This window comes from Notamacropus eugenii, chromosome 3, assembly GCF_028372415.1.
Source record: "Notamacropus eugenii isolate mMacEug1 chromosome 3, mMacEug1.pri_v2, whole genome shotgun sequence".
Lineage (NCBI taxonomy): Eukaryota > Metazoa > Chordata > Mammalia > Diprotodontia > Macropodidae > Notamacropus > Notamacropus eugenii.
The window spans coordinates 409,828,927-409,841,460 of NC_092874.1; the positions used below are offsets into that span (position 1 = coordinate 409,828,927).

Below are 12,534 nucleotides of genomic sequence, written 5' to 3' on the forward strand. Positions count from 1 at the left end.
GAAAGAAAATTCAATTTGGTGTCAGAGTTGCTAGCTTCAAATCCTGTCTTTACTAACGATAACCTTGGGAAAATCACTTAACCCCTCTATGCCACAATTTCCTCATCTGTATAATAAGAAAATTGAATTACATGATCTCTAAGGACTCTTTCAGCTTAAAATTTATTTTTTGCAGGGGGAAGATATTTATTGGGGGAGATTCTGATCAGACACTGAAAGATCGTGAAGGATTTCTAGAATTTTCTCAGTTCTTTTATTTCAAAAAGTTACTCAATAAGTAGCACATCTGTGGGTTTTAAAGTAGACTGCATCCCTTGACTGTTTACAGGGGAAGAGCTAATATAGACTTTCTAATTAATTAGATGGAATCACTCTGGTCTTTAACCAAAAGATCCTAACTCAGTAGCTTGATCCAATTATTGTTGTTTCAGAAGGATTACCACTGAAATCAACGTGTGGATGTGTACAAATCCTGGGCCACTGAGTTAAAATTTATAATCCAAGGTGGTGCCACCAGACTGCCCTAGACAAAAAAAGGTTTGCTTATTTATTTTCAGATAAGAGCTTTGGGGAGGGAAAGGCACAGCAACTTGTCTTTTCCAAGAAAGTTTTCACCAAAAGAACAAATTAGAAGCAATTCATTTTGTTTTGTTAAAATGAAGTGGGTGGAGAACAGGTCTTTTTCCTGGCTTCCCTTCTACCTAAAGTATTTCAAAAGATCAACCAAGACTATGACATTAACAGCAAGAATAACTCAATTCAGAAAGAATTTATTAAGGTTTTACTAAGTGTCAACAACCACAGACAAAACAAAAGGCAAAAAATATAAAGCAATGCCTGTCCTCCAGGAACCTCAACTCTACTAGTTCATTCCCGTCCAGGGCTTTTTCTGTTCTGCCAAGATAAGTATCAACAAATATATTCTTTGAAATTTTTTCTCATTAAAAAAAAATCAATAGATGATTTTTTAAAAAATAGATGCAGATTTTAAGTGTGTGGGGGTGTTTTAACCAAGGTTGTCAAGTGTGTGTTTTTTCCACAGATATCAGCCAGTTGAGCTCAGGGATGATAAATAGGTGCCAGAGAATTGAAGGGAAAAGTGACTGCTTCCAAAAAACCAAATCCAACACAGCCAGAAGGCTGGTTAAGTATTTATTACCTTTTTTTTGTACCTGGAGTCCTAAGTTCTCACATTTCTTTGGTGTATCTAACCATCATTCTGTAACACTAAAGCTTCCTCAGAGGACTGGGCTGGGGTTTTAGCATCATTTCGAAATTATTCAGTCCAATCCCCTTCATTTATTGAATATGAGGAAACTGAAGCCCCGAGAGATGAAACGACTTGCTCAATGTCATACATGGAGTTAATTGCAGTCATAACTTGGAATTCTAAGATCATCAAGTTAGAGCTGGAAAGGATTTGAGAAACCCTGGAGACCAACTCTTCCATATGAGAAGTGAATAAAATGAGGCTGAGTGAATTTAATTGACTTGCCCAGGGTCACATAGCAATATGTCCAAGGCAAGATTTGATTCAAGATTTCTCTGGCTCCAAGTCCAGAGTTCTGTTTTGTAAGACTAGAACTTGTTTGCCTCAGTTTCTTCACCTGTAAAATGGGGATAATACTAGCACCTATCTCCCAGGGTTTTTGTGAGGATGAAATGAGATAATATTTGTAAAGCAAACTTACTTCCTGTATTCCACCAAACTTACTGAACTGTGCATACTTATTGATCCATTTATGCCATTACTAAACCTATACCAGAATTACGGTTCAAAGAGAGAAGAAAAAGACTCATAGACTCAAAAATATTTATAGCAGGTCCTTTTAGCTGCAGCAAAGAATTAGAAACCAAAGGAATATTCATCTTTGGGAAGTGCCTGAACAAATTATTACGTAAGAATGTAATAGACTGCTATTGCTCTGTAAGAAATCATAAAAAAAGATGGTTTCAGAGAAACCTGGAAAAATTTGTATGACTTCATAATGTAAGTAAAACTAACTTTGAAAGACCTGAGAACTGTCATTGGTGCAACTGATTCCAGGAGATAATGATGAAGCATACTGCCCACCTTCTGATAGAGACAGGAAGGAGTCAAGATGAAGAATAAGTCTCATATTTTCAGGCCAGACCACCATGGGAATTTGTTTTGATCAATTACGCATATTTGTTAAAAAAAAAAAAAAGCTTGTTTTTCATTTGGAAGTGGGAGGCAGAGGGAAGTTACAGATGGAGCAGTCACAGATGGGGTTGCCAAATAAAAAGAAAGAGAAAAGAGAAAGAAAAGAGTCATTGATGAAAATTTTTAAACACATAAAGATTACTAGAAAGACTCATAGAGAAGTGGGATAGTTTCCAAAGTTGCATGTTAAATTTACTATACATTTAACAATAAAACAATCTATATTTAAGAGTTTCATAGCTTCATGTGCAATCCTATTTTCTTTCTAATATAATGTAAAAATGCCTTTGTTATTAAGTTCAGAATAAAAAAATTCCAAAAGAAAAGTGCAAATCTCAAAATGAAATGTGATAGGGATAAATGTAAAGGCCTATGCTTAGGTTCAATAAAGAAACTCCCCCAATACAGGATGGAGGAATTTAGACTTGTTAAAATAAAAATCTAGGCTTTTTAAATCACTGCATCCTCAGGATGAGTCAATTGTGTGACATACCAAAGAAAATTATAATCTTAAACTATATTAATGGAAGTAAACGTCTGGAAGGAAGGAAATGATCATGCCATTGTACTCACCAGCCCATGAACACGAAATTCAGTTTTGGTGAACAACCACATTTCAGAAACAACAGCACATCCAGAAGAAGAGAAGAGGGGAAGGGGGTTTGACGCTATGTGTTATGAGAAGCAGTTGAAGGAATTGGAAGCTTTATCTTGGAGAAAAGAAGGCAGGGGAGGATGTGGATTCCTATATTAGTGGTAAGAGAACAGCACTGGGGAAACTCTCCTTTATTTCCTTCTTTTAGAGGGGCAGCCTGGGATAGTGAAAGAGTACTAGAGAGAAAGAAAAAGAAACATAGGTCTGAATCATAACTCCAACGCTTAAAATATCAATGTTCGCGGGCGAGTCACCACCCATCTCTAATAATACCTGAGTTATCTGCCTTATATGGCTATTACAAGGAGCAAAAGATTATTAAATAAATTTAATTTATTTATAATTTTATTAAATAAATTATTAAATAAAAAAAGATTTATTTATGCATAAATGTTTGGAAACATTAAATGTCATCTGTTGTTGAAAACAAGCAGCTTGAAACTGCCATTACCTGAGTTACATTTTCATTTCCATTAGAGGTAAGCAGTTATTTAGCATAAAGAAAAAAAAAAGAGGCCTAGAGTATCCTAGCTAGTTTTCTGAAAATGACTGTTCCAGTAGAGCCATGTCTTTCAAGTTATTTTCCAGTTCAGACCTTGGCGAGTCTTTGGGGTTTGCAGAAGAGTGTGGTCACATTGCGGGATTTCCCTGGAGACTTCTCCCAAAGGTATACCAATATGTACCTTGGCCAGGATACCAGCAAAAGCAAAGATGGCTCCCAAAGTCATATGGTGTCAGTGTCTTAATTCCTTTTTCCCCTCTGCATCTGGCATCTTATGTCCTGTGGCTACTGCCTTATTGGGTATGGTAGGCTTTCAGGTATCAGGTAGAATCCATGATAATAATTTTCAGTTTGGTTTTTGAAACCCTTCATAACTTGACCCCTTCCCAATTTTACAGTATTCTTACAGATTACACCCTTCTACTGGCTCTACAATCCAGTGACATTGGTCTTCTTGGTGTTTTTCAGTAGATCTGCTGACACCATGCATTTTCACTAACTGTCCCTCATTCTGAAATTCTCTCCTCATTTCTGCCTCTTGTCTTCTCTGGCTTCTGGTTCCAGATAAAATCTTCCTTTCTTCTAGAAGCCTTTTCCGTGATTAGGGCCACTTTGTCCTGTATGTACCTTGTATGTATTTAGTGGTTTGCATTTTGTTCCCCCCATTAGAATATGAGCTCCTCAAGTGCACAGACTGTTTTTAGCCTTATCTGTGTCCCCGGTGTTTACTTAGCACACTATCTTTCACCTACTAAATGCTTAATAAATGCTATTGACTTCCTTTGGTTTTCTGAGTCCACTAAAGATTCTATCTCTCATATTGTATTTTCCCCACCAATCCAGAGAAGGAAAGCTTGGAGCATAGCAATATGATAACTGCCTTATGGGAAAATGTTTAGACTTATTCAGGTTGACCACTAAGAACAGAAATAGAATTAAATTCTTCCAAATAAATATTAATTATACCCTTACTTTTTTTTTAACCTAGGGTAATGCTTAGGCTATAATCAAGCATTGTGGGTACTGTTATACAGAGTGCTAGAACCAAAGGGTAGAAGGAAGATAAAAGAAAGCAGATTTTTGGTTGAATGCAAGGAAGAACTTCCTAAGAAAAAGAAACCATCCTAATCACATTTTGCTATACATAGAGAGTCAAAGTGTCTCCAAATAACATGAAAATCCTCGATTACCAATGGAATGGGGATCTGATGCATTTGGAGAGCAACTAAGATAGTATCTCCATATGTAGAGGCTGGGGAGCTTATTTCTGGGAGAAGCATGATGACCTGCAATGGAAGGGCTTTGAAGAGACCTTGGAGCATTCTGTAATTAGTCTGGGTTGGCAAAACCCTGTGTGGAAAAGAAAGCTCTTTGATAGACCTCAGAGGCATTCAAAATGGCCTGTCAACTTCAGCTGCTTCTTCTTTTGCCTCATTTGCTCTTAGGTGATCTTGATGACTGTAGTGACCATGTCTTGTGAGAGATCATGTTGTAAGGACAAAGTCCTTGGGACCTTCTTCCCTTCTGAGACTATATAGCCTAGTGAAAGACCTTGACCTCTGCATTTCTTCTTTTCTGTTCCAGGTGAAGGAAGTAGGGTCTTCATGATCTTATAGGTTTGAAAGATATAGGTGGTATCTTGGTTCTCCCAGGTTCCAGAGTCCAGGTGTAAAGCCAGTACAAAATCAACGAACCAAGGCGTAAAGGAGGACCTTTGAGACCCTAGCTCAGGGGAAGCTGAAAAGAGAACTATTCTGGCAGAGATGTTGTGTTTGGGCATGAACTTGGTGGGACCCATGTTACATAGGAGCTGAGCTAAGTTGTGAGCTTACTTCCCCCCTCCTTCACCCCTCCAGAATGAAGTGGTAGAAGGATAAGTATGCCTAAGGTACTGGGAAAAGTCTTCATTCGCTTTTGATGCATCTTTAAAGTACATACCTATTTGTGATAACTAACCAAAGTTAAAGTGACCAAATGAAATGGAAGATATTATTTAAAATAAACAGTTTGAGACTGCTATTACCTGCTACATTTTCATTGCCATTATAGGTAAGTATTTAGCACAAAAAAAAAGGGAGGGGGAAGCCCAGAGTATCCCAGGTAGCTGTCTGCCTATGGCTACCGTAGAGTCACGTCACAGGTTCCTAACTATGGGGGTGATAGTAGAGAACACAGCTGGGGTTGGGGGATAGATTGGGTTTGGAGCAGTACAGAAAGGAATATCATAACTCCTCAGCCTTAGCCACACCAATAAGGATGCCAACCATCAATTTTTTCTACATATTTATGAGGAGAAAACTTGTCCACATCCTCCTGTCAGTTAAAAATATCAAGTTTTACTTCTGTTCATAAAACCAAAAACATCCATGCACTCTCCGCAGTGTGAGCCCTCACTTTAGCAAACCTATCTTTATATGCCTGAATAAGTATACAGTAAAAATGCTAGGGAAAATATCTGGAGTTTTCTTAGTTTATTCTTTATCCACAAATAAATAAGGTAATTGCTATGTAGTCAGCGGTTGAGGCAGGGAAAGCAGTGAGGAACTATACTCTTTTGGATTTATTGAGCCCACTTCTAGCAGGTGAAATACAGAATGTGCTTCCTCATAATTATAGCTGGGTCAGGGTAATCTGAGCTTTGCCAGAGGGCACCAAAGTTTAGAAGGAACTGTTAGAACTTGTGCTACTGAAGCAGGTTGGAACAATTGAGCTTAGTATAAATTAAGAAGAATAGTGAAGGACATGTCATATCATCAGGATGAGGAATTATAGGGATAGAAACTCCTATCAATTCAATTATAACTCATGGGGGCAGCCCACTTAAACTGTCTCTGCCTCAGTTTCCTCATGTGTACAATGAAAAAATGGGACTCAGTGACTTCCATATCTCTCATAGCTTTAAATACATGATTATATGACTTCGTACATAAATAAGGAGTTACCTGAGGCAAGGAGACTTTAAGTGTCTTGCTAAGTAAGGGTCACACAACTAATTAAGTGAGAGAGAAAAGAGTTAAATCCAGGTCTTCCTGACTTCAGATGCCACACTCTTCTATATTCATTTACACTATTCTGTAAAAGAAGTTAATTTCTCCTCTGTCCTTCTACGTTCTGGAGTCCATCACCCCTATCTCAGCATCACTTTTATTTCTTTATAATCTTGGCCTTATAGATAACCACTTCAGTAATGTACCATCCTTGAAGGGGCAGCTGAGTACAGTGGAACAATCACTGACCCTGAAGTCAGGAGGGCTTGAGTTCAAATCCAACCTCAGATACTTATTAGCTATGTGACCCTGGGCAAGTCACTTAATCCTGTTTGCCTCAGTTTCCTCATCTGTAAAATGACCTGGAGAAGAAAACAGCAAACTGCTCTAGTATCTTTGCCAAGAAAAACCCAAATGGGATCACAAAGAGTTGGACACAACTGAAATTCCTCAACAACAACAATCCATCTTTGAACTCCTTGTTCTTTCATCAATAGAGTTAAAACCTTTTTAAAATTATAAATGTATGGTCAATTGAGTCAATCAATTAACACCCTCCCAACACACACACACATTTAGCCCTGATACCTTTATCAGATGAGACTGTCTCTATTGAATCAATCAAAAGCTTTAATTATAGTATGTGCAAAAAGTCCCTGAACAATTTAGAAGTCCTTGAAAGCTTTTCCAAGCGATGGAGTGATGGTACAAAGGAAGCAGAGTCTGATTGGTTGCCGGGTTTGGTCATGCTCTGTGGGGATTGTATAAAATGGGTAAGTTACCTCTAATTCAGGATTTAAGTGTCAGGGAGCTAAGCCTCCTGCCAAACCATAGAGAAGAAACTGCTTGGGAGGGGTGAGGGGTGGAGCAGAGCCCCACATTTGGACTTGGTCTCTGGCTCTTTTTCCTCACCACCCTTGAGCAGAGGAGGACCTTGTGAATTTTGGAGGGCTGAAGTTTTGAACTTCCCTTTAATGTCCTAGTATTATTGCTGGAACTGCTGACAGAATTGTTTGCAACAGGAACCAAGGATTGAGTAGGCTTAATGAAAAATGACATATTCAAGGCTCTACCAGGATCCCAGCAGAAAAGCTGTACTATGTCTAAGAGGAATATCATGAAAATTCCATAAAGTGGGGGAAAGGACTTGCAGCCACACACTTGTGACACTGTCACATATATGTGCCCTAACTATGATCCCACTTCCTTCTGGACTCTGTAAGTACTGACGTGAGAGTGTGTCACATTTGTGGGGTGGGGGGTGTTTGAACCAACTGTTCTTGTTATATCACCTCAGTAAATACCCCTTTCTTAAAGCTAATTCAGTCTGATTAATTGATATCAACTGATAACCATAGTGAGAGGAGGACACTGGCAGGCATTTATGGGCTATTGTGTTATTAAATGATGTGCGTATACGTACGTTCTGCCATTTTCAGGAGAGATCATTAGTAAATTCAAAGTAAATACATCTATGGCCCATGAGACTACCATCTTCATCAACATCGTCATTTGTAAGCATTTTATTTACCATGTGCCTACTATGGTGAAGGCACTGTGCCAAGTTTCATGCCCCAACCTCTCTGCTAACCTCCAATCTCACATCTCCAACTGCCTTTCAAACATCTCAAGCTGGAGGTCTGGTAGACATCTTAAACTCAACATATCCAAAATAGAACTCATTATCTTTCCCCTTTCTACCTTCCTTATTATTATAGAGAACAATGCCATCTTCCCAGTTCCTCAGTCCGGGACAAGTGCTATTCTAGGTGTTATCCTCAACTCCTCACTGTCTCTCAACAACACCCCTCCATATTCAATTTGTTGCCAAGGTCAGTTAATTTCTTATTTTTGAATTGAATTAATTTGAATTAATTTCATCTCTTACTTTGCTCATTTCGCACTTGGACTAATGCAATAGCTGCTGGTGGGTCTGCCTGCCTCAAATATTTCTTCTAATCCAGCTCTATTCAGTCATCAGAATGATTTTCCTAAAGAACAAGTCCAACCATATCACTCTCATACTCAATCAATTAATGTCTTTAGGATCAAATCTAAAATCCTGTCTTTAGGGTTTGAAGTCCTTCATAGCCTAAGTCCTTCCATTTTTCTTACACCTTACTCTCTATCGTGTACTCTTTGATGCAGTAACACTGGCTTCCTTGCTATCCCTTAAAAAAGACACTCTATACCTTGACTCTGAGTATTTTCTCTGGTTGTCCCAATGCTTGGAATGGTCTTTCTTGTCATTTCTGCCTACTGGCTTCCCTGGCTTCCTTTAAGACCCATCTAAAATCTTTTCTTCTATAGGAAGCCTTTCCTGACCCCTCTTAATTCAAATGCCTTCCATTTATTGATTATTCCCTATTTATGCTGTATACGGCTTGTTTCTACATGCTTGCTTATTGTCTCCCCCTTCAGATTGGGAGCTCTTTGAGAGCAGGGACTGTCATTTACCTCTTTTTGTATCTCCAGAGCTACATATTTATTGATTGACCGACTGATTGACCATGAGACATACAAAGAAGTATAAGATGGAATCCCTGCCCTACAGGTGAGATTCATGAAATATATAGCCTAGTCATTTTTAATGGTGAGATGATTCCATTAAAGTTAATTCAACAAATATTATTAAATGTCCACTATGTGCAAAGTTTTCTCTAGGCAATAGGGCTATAACAATTTCTATCTTCAAGAAGCTTACCTATTGGGAGATGCAGTAGTGTACTGGAACGAGCCCATATCTTTTAAAAATTTCAGTGTGAGCATTTATTTACACCTCAGAATAGCAAATACTAATTTCCAGTGCTTGATTTATTGTCCTATTGAATGTCTAGACCAGGGGTGGTGAACCTGCAGCTGCATTCAAGGTCACAAGTTCCCTACCCCTGACACTAGATTTAAGAACATGGTGGAGAAAATGTTAATAATGGAGATTAAACTTAACTATGTGTCATATATACATTTTTCCCTCTAGAGAGACTTTAAAAAATTAATTTCCAAGCATATCACTGGGATGGGCCTCGCTGTTTAAATAGATAAATAAATGCAACACAATTTGTGGATGGGAAGAGACAACCTATCTAGGGGAATTCTGGTAGGAAGTGGTACTGATGTTGAGTCAAATAAAAAGAAAATGAGATTTGGAGTTAGAAGACCTGGGGCTGAATACTAGCTCAGTCACTAACTTTGTGACCTTAGTCAAGTCATTAACCTCTCTGAGCCTTAATAGCTCTATCTGAAAAAATGATGGGATTGTATGAGATGACATCTAAGCTCTATCATTCTGTGATGAAAATCTTTCCCTTTTGCCCCAAAGTCTATGTCAGTTTCCACAGAAATACGTTGCCCTTGATTGATCTATAATTCTTCCACATTTTCCCAAGGCCTACAATAACCCTAATAAACCCTACAAATTATTCAAGCCTGAAAAACACTGTTCCCTAAGGGCAGTAATATAATGACACAGTGTTATTGTTTGCAAATAGAGCCAAGAGTGTTTCTGGTTTCAAGGGCTTGAAGTCTCCATTCATCATCTCACTTTAATACCCTAAGGAGCTCTATTAGCTACTGTTCTGTACTTGGTATTTATACATATAAAAATTAATGTGTGGTCTCCTGTGAAAAATATTGTGTTGCTCTTTGTGATCACACAACTATAGAAAATGAGCTTAAGGATATGGTGGGCAATTCATAGGAGGCAGAATCATTTATATTTTCAGTTTCCTTACCTAGTTTGACTCCTTGTCAGAGAAATATCTTTTTTGTATTTTAGGTCAATTTTAATAGGAAAGAAATAGCTGATTCTCACATTCCCTAATAATTCTATGTTACCATTACATGTATTTGTGTTCAAGGGCTGCAAAGCTGTGATTGTAAAAGACTTGATTTTCATAATTAATCCAATTACTTGGGATCATTCTGAAAGTCTTTTCGGTAGGGTAGATGATCTAGGTCAGTGGTCACCAAACTTTTTTGATTGTACACCCTTATCTGTAAAAAAAGAACTGAACACACATTCTTAATGTGTGTATTTACTTGTTTAAAAAATTATTTACAAGTGCAATTAATGAGTAATTATGTGCATTATAAAACTAAGAAAATAGAATTTAAAATGATATCATCGTTGTCATGGTATTTGTCCTTCCTTCTTGAAGAGGACCATGACATCAAGATGATGACATAACTTGCAGATGACTTTGATTTGAGTGAGGGAGGTCTGTGCAAGGTCACTAGCCTCACTTTCTCCTCCTGAGCCATCTGGGTCCAGTGGCCTGATACTCATTAGGATGACTGGAGATGGCCCAGGATGCAATGTGAGACCTTGGCTCTTTCAGGCTAAGGTCTAATCACATTCTCAGTTTGAGTGAGATATACCCATTCATTGAATAGGCTTCTTTAAATTACTCAAGGGATGGCCCCTTTAATAAAAAAAAAATTAAAGTGGGAGGGGTAGACCCTCAGGGTTCCTGGGTAAAAGAAAAATAATTACTCTTTAGTTATTACTAATTACTAATAAAAATGATGAGATAAAGATGAAATAATAATTGATCTTTGAGTCATTAGGGAGGCACCACTGGAGTTTCTTGAGTAGGGAAGTAGCATGGTCACATCTCTTCTTTAGGAAGACCATTTTGGCAGCTGAATGGAGGCTGGATTGGAGAGTGGAGAGATTTGAGGCAGAGAAACCAATTCAGAGGCTTCTTTGATCATCAAGGTGAGAGGTAATGAGAGCCTGGACTAGGGTGGTGACTGTGTGAGTGCAGAGAAGGGGGACAGATGTGAGGGACATTGTGGACATATAATCAGCAAGATTTGGCAGCTACTTGAATATATGAATTGAGGGACAGTGAAGAGTCAAAAATGACAAGTTTGTGAACCCAAGTGACTAGGTAATAGTGGAGTTGTAAGAAATAGAGAAGGGCAGAAGAAAGATGGTTTGGGGGAGAAAGTCAAATTAACGAGATCAGCGAGTCCTGCGTGGGCTGCTCATTCTATGTACATCACTTCATGTTAGCCAAAATGAAAATGGAGTCCTTGGTCATTGGTTACTGGCCTAGATCACAGTGGAAGGGGGCCTGCCAAAGTCACCCACAAGTGATCCGAAAGGTAAGAAGTATGTTGGAGAGGAGGGTATTTTTCCTGGGTTCCTGTGCAGTTGGTGTTGTGTATTCCTGGGGAATGATTTGGTTATAGATGCTCTGAGGGACCAATTTCTTTATTCAGAGTGACAGGAAGTTGGGAGCTTCCAGTGGGAAGGAGAGGCCAGGGCAGGAGAGTATTAAGAGATGAAGGCATAGTCTCCTTGATTAGTTCTTGTGGAAAGGCTGGAACACAACCCATCTTCCCATCCTCCAATTAATTAATCCTACACTCCTTGGGCTCAGACCATAGTCCCTTTGGAAACATACCAGGATGACCACCTATAGGGCCACAGTGACTACTTTGGAGACTATTGATCTGGGGCAAAAACTTCTCAACAGGTAAACTGAGATCAACAAGATTCCTTCAAGACTGTTGGCCAAGCTTGACTACAGTTCTGTTTCTAGTGGGCAAAGGAAATTCTGATAAATATACTCTGATAAATATATTTGATGGAGGGGGTGGAGTCATTGAAACTTTTTGCCACTCTTGGATTTCTAACTGAAAGTAGAGTCATAACTTAGAATTCCATCATATAGAGCAAATTCAGCCCAGTGGTAGGTGGGATATACATAGAGATATTGATGTCTCTGCTTGACATGGGGCCATTGATCTGTCTCGGGCATTTTAATGGAATGGGTCCCTAGGTCTGCCTTTCCTAGCTTGAGGTAGTTGTGTTTGCACGGGGGGGAAAGGGTGGGTCTTAGGAAAGATGTATGACAGGATGGGGACTTGGAGGATAAAGCAACAGTTAGGCATCAGAGGAAGAAACAAAAGGCATGGTAGAGAATTACAAGAAAAGCCGGGCTGCTGAGGGAAAGGAATATATTCTAGTTCACCCAGTTGAAGTTCACAGACTGAAGCAAAGCCCTTGGTATCTAATATTAGTTGTGTGTTCGTCCTTCATTGCCAAAGAAGATCATGCCATCAGAGAAATAATGACATGACTTGCACTTGACTTTGTTTTGAGTGAGGGAGGGCTGTGTAGGTCACCAGTCTCACTTTTCCTCCAGAGCCCTTTGAATCCAGTGACCAGATATTCATCAGGATGACTGGAGATGAC

At 38.8% G+C, this 12,534-nt stretch overlaps 1 protein-coding gene and 1 long non-coding RNA gene across 2 annotated transcripts in view; one reads left to right on the forward strand and one right to left on the reverse strand.

Annotated features, from left to right (window-relative positions):
- Window positions 1-12,534, reverse strand: part of TNS3 (tensin 3) — a 511,962-nt gene that overhangs the window by 441,119 nt on the left and 58,309 nt on the right. The window lies entirely within an intron of this gene.
- On the forward strand, window positions 7,140-12,154 carry LOC140497313 (uncharacterized). Its single transcript, XR_011964612.1, has 4 exons — window positions 7,140-7,547; window positions 8,048-8,161; window positions 8,805-8,883; window positions 10,954-12,154. It is a non-coding gene; the product is annotated as an uncharacterized lncRNA (long non-coding RNA).